This window comes from Amphibalanus amphitrite, unplaced genomic scaffold (genome assembly GCF_019059575.1).
Source record: "Amphibalanus amphitrite isolate SeventyFive unplaced genomic scaffold, NRLGWU_Aamphi_draft 000071F_arrow, whole genome shotgun sequence".
Taxonomy (NCBI): Eukaryota; Metazoa; Arthropoda; class Thecostraca; order Balanomorpha; family Balanidae; genus Amphibalanus; species Amphibalanus amphitrite.
The window spans coordinates 441,293-453,299 of record NW_024881567.1 but is presented as its reverse complement, the minus strand read 5'-3'; the positions used below and the strand labels follow the sequence as shown (position 1 = coordinate 453,299).

Here is a 12,007-nt window from a genome sequence, read left to right as displayed (position 1 = left end):
ATCAAACTCCCTAATTCGCAAGAGTTGTTAACTTCAGATTTCTCCTAAGGGTCACCTAAGGTCAGGTCGGTCAGGTGATCTGACCTGACCATTATAAGCCAATGGGGAAATATAGAGACAGCTTTTCTGGCGCTGACAGTGATCTTAGACGGAAAAGGCACGAATGCACTCAACGACGTCCAGGGTATATCGTTAGATCCAGCCTCCTCTAAGATCTGCCGAATTGAATAATGTGCAACATCTTATGACCTGCCTGACCTTGGACGAAGGTCACCATCCTATATTGACCTCACCCATACCAAAAGCACTCGACATAAAAAGCATATCATTCGACGTGGCTGAGCATGACGAACACGATGGTGTCAAAATTGCAGCTATGATACTATTTTGGGCGACCACCGACCAATCCATCTACAAGTATGCAAATGCTTTATTCTCTATAGACGATGAACACTGAACATTCTCATATATGCAAACATGCCACTTTGGGTTACAGAGTAAGCGGTTCCCAATCATGTATATTACATGTTCCACACATCACATTACTGCTCGTTGCAATGCAAATAAACTTTGGCTCGTTGCAAATTAACTTTGGCATTGAAAAATGTCATGGTGTTACACTAAACATTGACCACAAGATATATATATATATATATATATATATATATATATATATATATATATATATATATATAGTTAAAAAGTTAAATAACTTCAGACGTTTCGCTGATGTATTCTCAGCTTCATCAGATAATACAATGGCCATTCCGTTTCGCCGAGGGATACAGTTATCGTCACAACCGAGCCGCAAATGTCTTACAACCGCATTAACGTGCGACTGAATTTACCCGACCACTGATTTGGAGATAATCATTAGATAATTCGTATCCCGGTATTGAGTAACATAGATCGTACTACGCAGACAAAAAAAAATTGAGCAATACAAAAATCACGTATCGTTGTGACCCGACAACTCAGGTCTCCATAGGGTCCACATTCCGGTGCTGCAGACCTAACCGTTTCTCTTGTTCAGGCTCTCACATCCTCCTCGCGTTCCTAGCAGGCTCATCCACCGACGCTCCCTTGCCCTCCGGTATTCTACATTTTGCCGCCACACGCGCTCTAACCCTACGACGCGTACGTCGCTCACGTTATGATCTGCTGAGCGGAAATGACTGCTGACAGGGAGAGGGACGGCTGGATTTTCAGCTCGTATGGAGGACAGATGATTTTGGATACGGGTATAAAGACGCCCGCCGGTCTCGCCCACATAGCATACACATTTACATACGTCGCACCAGATGCCATACACAACATTCTCACTTCTGCACCCGATTGTCCTGTCATACGTCGTTACACACCCTGGACTCACGCCTGCCACTCGCTCCACATCTCTGTACATGCGCTTGCAGATCACACACTCCTTTCCACAGCTGTCGATCTTGCGTTCAGTCCCGCTCGATACGGCACCTCTCGTTTTCCTATGAACAAGTATATCGCGTAAAATTTTACCCCGTTTGTAGGCAATCATTGGGTCCATGGAGAAGATCTGGCTCAAGTCTTTCGGATCTCTGCAGTAGGTGTCTCTTGCTTTTCAACAGTTTTGTCATGTTTGGAAGGAACTGGGAAAAGGTTATGGCCATGGGGACCCGGCCTGTCTTGTTGTTCTCCGGTGCCTTACTACCTGGTTGCTTACTGCCGATCTTGTCAACCTTACGCAGCTGTCGCTCTACAAAAGGTGCCGGGTACTGTCGCTCCATCAGTCTCGCCTTCAGGTTCTCCCTGTGTCTCTGGTAGTCCTCCTCTTTCTGACAGATCCGTTTAAGTCTCAGGCCCAGGCCGTATGGGACCGCCTTCTTGGTGTGAGTGGGGTGGTCTGAATTGAAATGGAGATACGACTTCGAATCGGTCGGTTTCTCAAATAGATCAGTCGACAGATATCCCTTCTCACTCAGCTTGACTATTACATCCAGAAATTCTATATCTGATTCAGAGCTGCGGAGATCCACCTGGATTTTAGGATGGATTTGATTGGCGCTGTCATGAAAGTTCTTGAGCTCCTCCTGGCCATGGAGCCACACCCCGAAGATATCGTCTATGTAACGCAGATACAGCATAGGTTTTAAGCGGACCCCTTCTAGAAGTTGTTGTTCCCATCGCCCCATATATGTACAAGCATAATTTTTGCCGAGCCTCGAACCAATGGCCGTGCCATCAGTCTGAATGAACTGGCGGTCGGGAGTGAGATTGAAGTTATTGCTGTCCAACACGGTCTCGATCATTTCGATTACACTCGCCGTAGGTATAGATGCATCAGTCCGGCCATCTAGTGCCACTCTGCACGCCTCAATCCCGTCCGCCCGTGGCACACTGGGATACAGTTTTTTTACATCCATGTAGAATAGCAGGGGGGTATGTCCAACCTGGGCCACGATGGGTTGTGCGGTATCTCGGAGTTTGGAGATGAAGTCGCTCGTATCTCGTACATACGATGGCTGGTGCTCCACATGGGTGCGGAGCTGATCCTCAGCCATCTCCGCAATCCTCTCCGTGGCGTGCCCTCTGCCGCTGATGATGGCTCTGAGGGGGGCACCGGGCTTGTGCAGCTTTGGGTTTCCTTGTAGGTGACCTGGCTGAGGCCTGGCTGGGATCATGTAGGTCTTCTGGTGGGGACCGATGTGGCCGTTACGTGCGAGATTGTCAACTATTCCTCTGACACGTTTGTGGACCTGTGACGTCTGGTCACCTGCAACTGGCTGGTAGGTAGTGTCGTCACCCACCTCCTGGTCCAGTTTCGCGAGGTAATCTTCTGTGTCCATGATTACGATGCTGGAGCCCTTGTCGGCAGGTCTGATGACTATGCTGTCATCTTGTATGAGACTCAGGAGGGCGGCCTCTTCATCCTTGGACAAGTTGCCAGGCCCTCGGGTCTTGGTCTCTCGTAGCAGGGGTAGCCAGTAACAGTTGGTAGCATTAGGCCAAATGGGCGCTCAAAAACTACTACCCCATAGGGTTTCCATGTTAAATCGACCGTTTTCAAGCGAGCCCCATACGTAAGCTAATAGATAAAGTGCCAATATTATTGTGGGGAAAGGTAGCCTCAAGCTTCCTCTACAACCTTTCTATCTAGCGTTTTTCGATGCGGAGGGCATAACAGGTCCAAAAAGCATTGGGCGCTGCCCGAGGTACCAAAAGCCCCTCCATGAGAGCACAAGTTCCTGCGCATGCGCACATTGCCTCAACCCTGTACAAGCGTAAATTAGTGATACTGCTCATGGACTCGCTCAGCCAATCAGCATCCACGATTACATTCATAGATGTCGCAAACATCACGTAAATCCTGCTTGCGAACACATTTCAAGAATGAAACAGCTGCGCCATTTCCGCCTTCCATTGATTCCTTCCATTTTAGTATCAACCATACGCTTTTCAACTAACTTTAGACTAAGTTTTAAACTATGGTTAGTATGTTATTTCTGGTACATATAATTTAAAAATAACTGCTTTATGAATTTGGCTTTACTCTTCAGAATGGAATACTCTATTTTTTCGATAAACAAAAAATATATCACCTACCCTGTAACTTGTCCCGGTAAAATGGGCGCTTTCCGCGTCGTTGGTGTACCCGTTGTTCTATATACCCTGTCTCGTAGCACGCTGGCTGTAACCTCATCGAGGTACGGGGACCCGCAGTTGCTACTGTACAGCGACCCTGAGTAAATTGTCCCAGCACCCTCACAGGGAACAACGAAAAGCTGTCAGAGGGCACGCACAGAAAACCTCAGCTGCTCTTGTACACGGACCGACAGTCGATATCAATGTTATCGGTCGTTACTGGACAGGACAGACGGCTAGAGTTAGGGTTCGTGTACAGTAGCAACTGCGGGTCCCCGTACATGTCCAACCAGGGGTCCCTGCCCCTCGGCGGCACCCATCTGGACTGTTTGTACTTCGAGTCAGCATCAGGTGTTCCCGCGGTGGAGCTCGGCGCGTTCCGGTTGTCATGCCAGTATTCTCGCAGGCGCATGAGACGTTCCCATTCCTTCAAGTCTGCAGTCAGCTGGGCTACCGTCTGTTTTCTTGATGGCACGAAGCTTAGGCCTCTGCTCAGAAGGGACAGCTCAGCAGGGGATAGGACCCTCTTCGACAGGTTCACGACTTCGATAGGACTCGGCTTATGCTCACCGGTCCCGGATTCCGTACTCTGGTGGGGCTGTAGTTTCTGCATCTTCTTGTTTTTCACCTTGCGGTACGTGGCTCTTGTTTTTTCTGTGTCGTTTGCAAGGATGGCATCAATAGTCTTGCCACCGTCCTCATCTGTCTTGCTCTTGACCAGCTCGAGAAGATGGCTGCATTCTTGTTCCAGTCTCTGGATTTTCTCACCAGCCAGATAAACATCCTTGGACAAGTTTATCTGGCTGGTGAGAAAATCCAGAGACTGGAACAAGAATGCAGCCATCTTCTCGAGCTGGTCAAGAGCAAGACAGATGAGGACGGTGGCAAGACTATTGATGCCATCCTTGCAAACGACACAGAAAAAACAAGAGCCACGTACCGCAAGGTGAAAAACAAGAAGATGCAGAAACTACAGCCCCACCAGAGTACGGAATCCGGGACCGGTGAGCATAAGCCGAGTCCTATCGAAGTCGTGAACCTGTCGAAGAGGGTCCTATCCCCTGCTGAGCTGTCCCTTCTGAGCAGAGGCCTAAGCTTCGTGCCATCAAGAAAACAGACGGTAGCCCAGCTGACTGCAGACTTGAAGGAATGGGAACGTCTCATGCGCCTGCAAGAGTACTGGCATGACAACCGGAACGCGCCGAGCTCCACCGCGGGAACACCTGATGCTGACTCGAAGTACAAACAGTCCAGATGGGTGCCGCCGAGGGGCAGGGACCCCTGGTTGGACATGTACCTCGATGAGGTTACAGCCAGCGTGCTACGAGAGACCAAGACCCGAGGGCCTGGCAACTTGTCCAAGGATGAAGAGGCCGCCCTCCTGAGTCTCATACAAGATGACAGCATAGTCATCAGACCTGCCGACAAGGGCTCCAGCATCGTAATCATGGACACAGAAGATTACCTCGCGAAACTGGACCAGGAGGTGGGTGACGACACTACCTACCAGCCAGTTGCAGGTGACCAGACGTCACAGGTCCACAAACGTGTCAGAGGAATAGTTGACAATCTCGCACGTAACGGCCACATCGGTCCCCACCAGAAGACCTACATGATCCCAGCCAGGCCTCAGCCAGGTCACCTACAAGGAAACCCAAAGCTGCACAAGCCCGGTGCCCCCCTCAGAGCCATCATCAGCGGCAGAGGGCACGCCACGGAGAGGATTGCGGAGATGGCTGAGGATCAGCTCCGCACCCATGTGGAGCACCAGCCATCGTATGTACGAGATACGAGCGACTTCATCTCCAAACTCCGAGATACCGCACAACCCATCGTGGCCCAGGTTGGACATACCCCCCTGCTATTCTGCATGGATGTAAAAAAACTGTATCCCAGTGTGCCACGGGCGGACGGGATTGAGGCGTGCAGAGTGGCACTAGATGGCCGGACTGATGCATCTATACCTACGGCGAGTGTAATCGAAATGATCCGAGACCGTGTTGGACAGCAATAACTTCAATCTCACTCCCGACCGCCAGTTCGTTCAGACTGATGGCACGGCCATTGGTTCGAGGCTCGGCAAAAATTATGCTTGTACATATATGGGGCGATGGGAACAACAACTTCTAGAAGGGGTCCGCTTAAAACCTATGCTGTATCTGCGTTACATAGACGATATCTTCGGGGTGTGGCTCCATGGCCAGGAGGAGCTCAAGAACTTTCATGACAGCGCCAATCAAATCCATCCTAAAATCCAGGTGGATCTCCGCAGCTCTGAATCAGATATAGAATTTCTGGATGTAATAGTCAAGCTGAGTGAGAAGGGATATCTGTCGACAGATCTATTTGAGAAACCGACCGATTCGAAGTCGTATCTCCATTTCAATTCAGACCACCCCACTCACACCAAGAAGGCGGTCCCATACGGCCTGGGCCTGAGACTTAAACGGATCTGTCAGAAAGAGGAGGACTACCAGAGACACAGGGAGAACCTGAAGGCGAGACTGATGGAGCGACAGTACCCGGCACCTTTTGTAGAGCGACAGCTGCGTAAGGTTGACAAGATCGGCAGTAAGCAACCAGGTAGTAAGGCACCGGAGAACAACAAGACAGGCCGGGTCCCCATGGCCATAACCTTTTCCCAGTTCCTTCCAAACATGACAAAACTGTTGAAAAGCAAGAGACACCTACTGCACAGATCCGAAAGACTTGAGCCAGATCTTCTCCATGGACCCAATGATTGCCTACAAACGGGGTAAAAATTTACGCGATATACTTGTTCATAGGAAAACGAGAGGTGCCGTATCGAGCGGGACTGAACGCAAGATCGACAGCTGTGGAAAGGAGTGTGTGATCTGCAAGCGCATGTACAGAGATGTGGAGCGAGTGGCAGGCGTGAGTCCAGGGTGTGTAACGACGTATGACAGGACAATCGGGTGCAGAAGTGAGAATGTTGTGTATGGCATCTGGTGCGACGTATGTAAATGTGTATGCTATGTGGGCGAGACCGGCGGGCGTCTTTATACCCGTATCCAAAATCATCTGTCCTCCATACGAGCTGAAAATCCAGCCGTCCCTCTCCCTGTCAGCAGTCATTTCCGCTCAGCAGATCATAACGTGAGCGACGTACGCGTCGTAGGGTTAGAGCGCGTGTGGCGGCAAAATGTAGAATACCGGAGGGCAAGGGAGCGTCGGTGGATGAGCCTGCTAGGAACGCGAGGAGGATGTGAGAGCCTGAACAAGAGAAACGGTTAGGTCTGCAGCACCGGAATGTGGACCCTATGGAGACCTGAGTTGTCGGGACACAACGATACGTGATTTTTGTATTGCTCATTTTTTTTTGTCTGCGTAGTACGATCTATGTTACTCAATACCGGGATACGAATTATCTAATGATTATCTCCAAATCAGTGGTCGGGTAAATTCAGTCGCACGTTAATGCGGTTGTAAGACATTTGCGGCTCGGTTGTGACGATAACTGTATCCCTCGGCGAAACGGAATGGCCATTGTATTATCTGATGAAGCTGAGAATACATCAGCGAAACGTCTGAAGTTATTTAACTTTTTTACCTATATGGCCTTTTGCTGATACGTATATCCTCTTGGCTCTTTTTGTGTACTATAGTACACACTGACATTTAGGCGGCTGGGACCGCCTCTCTCAGAGTCAGCTTCTCGGTTAAGTTTCTCCTATGTTTTTGACACTCCGGGCCTGCCACCTGTTGGTCGGTTAACTCGACAACGCTTTTTTATTTTGCCACCGGATGTCGTTAGTGATGGCGTCCTCGCGGGGGAAGCGCGCTTCAGGTGAGCTCTCGGGAAATTTAATATTTTCGTGTATTTCGTGCAAAATTAAATAATCTTTTTATTGGTCCGTTTTAAGTGAAGCTTGGGTGATTCCCCTAAGGTGCAAAAATAAATATAGAGCCGTTCACATGAAGGCAAGTGGTTCAAATAGGTCATGTCCATTATAGTGCACATTCGGCAGAGCGAAGTTATTTTCTATAATAAATATGTTTTCGTAAAATAATTTCCAATGGAGCGGGATATATTGTCATTGAGCCGCATAAACATTCAAAAGAGCTCATTTTTCGTTCCTGGTGTCAAATATTCCCTTAGTTTACAGCAAATTAGGTCGCGTTGTACACTATAGTACACACCAGGTAATTGCACCCACAAAAATTGTTTACTATGGTACACTTTCGTCACATAACACTATGATTCATACATAATATGACTCATTCTTATTTTAGCTACGCAAGCATACTTAGCTAGATATTTCATTCAAAATGGGTACCTATCTAATCCTCCTTACTGTGTGTGTGTTCCAAGGTGTCCTGAGGACCCCAGAGGAGATCGCCACCTACCTCCAGTCCTTGAGAGATTCCGACCTGGATGAATCCCTCGATGACTCTGATGAAGACTTCAGTCCTGGTCCAGACCAAATTCAGTCCTCAGGGCCAGAAAACGATAGCGATGACGATGCACACGGTGTTTCCGGAGATGACGATGGTCCTTCCGAGCATCCGTTGTCCAGGCGCGTGTTCTACAGAAGATCGGAGGAGTTCGTTCCGAAGTCTCGCCAGCAGGGAGCTGGTGATGCTGGCCGATGTATCCCAGAGAGGCTAGGTCCCTCCCAGGCTCGGGTGAAGACTCCCCGAGAGTACATGGAAGTGTTCATCCCTCCTCAAATGTATCGAACCATCGCGCTGCGAACTAATCAGCATGCGGTCGCTCAAACGGGCAAAAGCCTCCTCTTGAAGAACGACGAGTGCGAGCAGTTCTTCGGGGCTAGCTTGCTGATGTCTGTGCTCAAGTTCCCCTGGATACGCATGTACTGGTCACAACCAACGCGGATCGCAGCAGTGGCAGACGCTTTCACTCGGGATCGTTTCCACTTCATTCGGGGACACTTGAAAGTAGTGAATGATGTCGTCGTCACCGATGAGCAGAAGAAGGACCGCTTGTGGAAGGTGCGTCCCCTCGTCGAAAGCGTTCGAAGTGGCTGTCTGCAGCAGGAAAGGCCTCCTCAGGTGTCCATCGACGAGCAGATGATTCCTTTCACGGGGAAAACGACACTGAAGCAGTATGTGCCTGGAAAGCCTCACCCAGAAGGTCTTAAGAACTTCGTGCTGGCATCACCGCGAGGACTCGTTCTCGACTTCGAGGTCTACCAAGGGAAGAAGCTTGACGACGGAGGCGCTGAAGGCAAGCCATGGACGGTGGGCGAGTCTGTGGTGATGAGACAGGTGCAAACCTTGGTTCCGGGGACATCCGTGTACTTCGACAGGTACTTTACAACGTCCCGCCTCCTGGAACAGCTGGAGGCTCGAGGGCTTCACGGGACTGGTACCATCAAGAAAAATCTGGTCCCGAAGGAGGCCAAACTGCCGACAGAGAGGGAACTCGCCAAACGAGGAAGAGGGACGTCTGTGTGCGCTGTCCGCAGTGACGACGCTGTAGCGTTCACGGCCTGGCAAGATCGCAAGATGATCCTGTTGGGATCAACCGAACACGGCATCGAGCCTTCAGACACCTGTAAAAGGTACCAGAAGACAAGTCGGTCGTACATTGACGTAACTCGTCCTGCAGTCGTCAAGGCCTACAACGCCAACATGGGAGGAGTGGATCTGAATGATCGGATGATCGCGCACTATAGGTCTGGCGCGAGAACTCGGAAGTGGACGGTAAAAACAATCCTTCACTTCTTCGACTTGTCAGCTGTCAATGCGTGGCTACTGTACCAGCAAGATGCCGAAGAAGCCGGCATCAAGGGTGCCGAGGTGATGAACTTCCTCCAGTTCAAGTATGCCCTGGCGATGCAGCTCCTGAAGGGCATCAGCTCCGATGGCTCATCCCACAGCAGCTCAGGAAGCAGCGACGTAGAAGAGCCTGACGGACCGGATCCAAAGAAGCGCCGTCGAGCCACAGTGCCAATGCCGTCACCAGCTCGCCTGCGTTCAGGGAAGCACCTCCCCAAGTGCCACCCTCGGAAGGAGTTTCAGCGGTGCAGGAAGCCCGGGTGCCATCAGCAGACAGGGATGGAGTGCCGCAGGTGCAAGATCTTCCTCTGCTGCCGCCCAGATCGTGACTGCTTCCATCAGTTCCACGAGGGAGGTTCGAATGTGTAAACACCGTGGACAATCAGCGCGCACCCTTCAGCTCCGTTTCTGGGGAGCTTCAGGGCGCACCCTTCAGCTCCCCGTTAGGCGGCACGGGCGGACATCGATAGCAGCGCCTCTATCGGTCACTAGGGAAAGCTTGGCTGTAGGCGACGAAATACCGGCTGAGTTGTCACACGTTGAATAGGTTTATAGACATCTGTCTTGTGAAAAAGTTGAACTTTTGCCTTCAATATTTCTACAGGCAATTTTAGAAGTGTCTTCACATAGATTACAAAACGATTTAGATTATTGTATTCACTTCAAGCCTTTCCTATTGTTCTTGACGATGATGCGGGAACTATTTCTAATTAGTGTTTCTAGCTTAGTAAAAGAACATATTATGCAAACGATGAAAAAAGCATAAATGGAAGATGTTTTATGCAATTTTCTCTAACAATTGATGGTAAATTATCTACATATCAAGAAAAAGATGCATGCTAACGATAATTTAAAGTTCTTGGCGCCAGTTGTTTTCCTCTTTTCTTACGTCGCCCCAATGGCCGCGAATACACTTGTGATAACGCCTATCGCTCTCTGGTGAGCGTCAGCGCGCAGCTCCGTTTCTGCTGCGCGTCAGCGCGCACCCTTCAGCTCCGTTTCTGCTGAGCGTCAGCGCGCACCCTTCAGTTCCGTTTCTGGTGAGCGTCAGCGCGCACACCTCAGCTCCGTCTCTGGTGAGCGTCAGTGCGCCCTTCATCTGCTGTATCTGATGATCGTTCATGTTGATAAATACAGTCACTCTGTTTTTATGATGATTTTGAGGGAGGTTTGTCGAAACAATGCAATGTCATTTTTCACGTATTACACCATTTTTTGTAGTCCCCGAATCCGAAAGTGTACCATAGTGTACAGGTCACAGCGCATGCGCATAATTAGGAGTCTCTACTGAGAGTGTATTTTATCCATACTTACCTTATTTTAAGCCAGGGAATGAATTTTTGTGGTGATTCTATTGATACCTTGCTCTCGGGTGCCAAGAGGATATATATATATATATATATATATATATATATATATATATATATATATATATATATATATATATATATATATATTGGTATATTTTGGCAGAATATCTTCTTTGATACATGTTTCATTGTAGACCAAGGAGTTGTGAGCTTTAGCAAGCTTTCGGTTGGTTCTTTCTATAGGTAGTGCGAATCAGTTTTTTGGTACCAGACAGAAGACCAAATATTAGTTGTCCAAAATTGCTGATTAATGAGTCACACAATCGTTAAAATTGTTAAAAATAAGTGACGTTTCGGTTTATTGTCTCTAAACCATTATCAAACAAGTCGTTCACGAATCGAAAAACACAGTACCAGATGCAGTTGTTTTACATAATACATGACAAAATGTCTCGTGAATAGGGGTAAGACCACTTCTTTTAGACATATACACAAAAATACCTATCACCTAAGAAGGAAATCGCGCAACGTACGGGTGACTAGACTAGTCACATACAAGGCTAATCACACGGACACATCGTTCTTGACGTCCGGATTAGCGCCACAGGCCTAGTGTGACACATGAGTTGACCTGTTTGTTGAGTGTTGGTGTGTGCTGTCTAATGAGTAAGGCTTCAAGAATGAAGAGTCTATATTTGTTGTGTTCTGTTTTGATGTCTGTGTTTTCTGTGATATGTTTTCTGGTGAGTGTTGTGTGGTGTTCTTGGTTCATGTGCTGTTTGGGGGCCCCATCCCTCAAGTGCATGGTGAGGCGTCGCGAAAGTGACGTAGTTGTAGCACCGATGTAGCTTATATCTCGAAGCCTACAATCTTCGAAAGGACAAGAAAAACGATAAACTACATTGGTGCACTTCAACTTGTCATTTTTGCTGTGTGTGTTGTTTCGTATGAGCAGATGAGACGGGACAAGATGAGACGAACGGTGCAAACGGGACAAATGAGAGTAATGGGACAAACGGGACGGACGACACAAACGGGACAAACGGGACGAACAGCGGTAGAAAAATCCGAATTTTCTACCGCAACCAGATGTCAACTGCATATAAAATAGACGAGCGAGTTATTAGAGACATCATATATGGCCATGTAAAATGCGTTGACGAGGATGACCGTTTACTATTGGTCATTTACTACAGGAATAGTAAGACAAAAGACCTGCTCATACGAAACAACACACACAGCAAAAATGACAAGTTGAAGTGCACCAATGTAGTTTATCGTTTTTCTTGTCCTTTCGAAGATTGTAGGCTTCGAGATAT

At 48.5% G+C, this 12,007-nt stretch overlaps 1 protein-coding gene across 2 annotated transcripts in view; it reads left to right on the top strand.

Moving 5' to 3' along the window:
• LOC122379089 overlaps positions 1-12,007 on the top strand; it is a 178,139-nt gene that overhangs the window by 50,372 nt on the left and 115,760 nt on the right. The gene's annotated exons all lie outside the window — the stretch shown is intronic.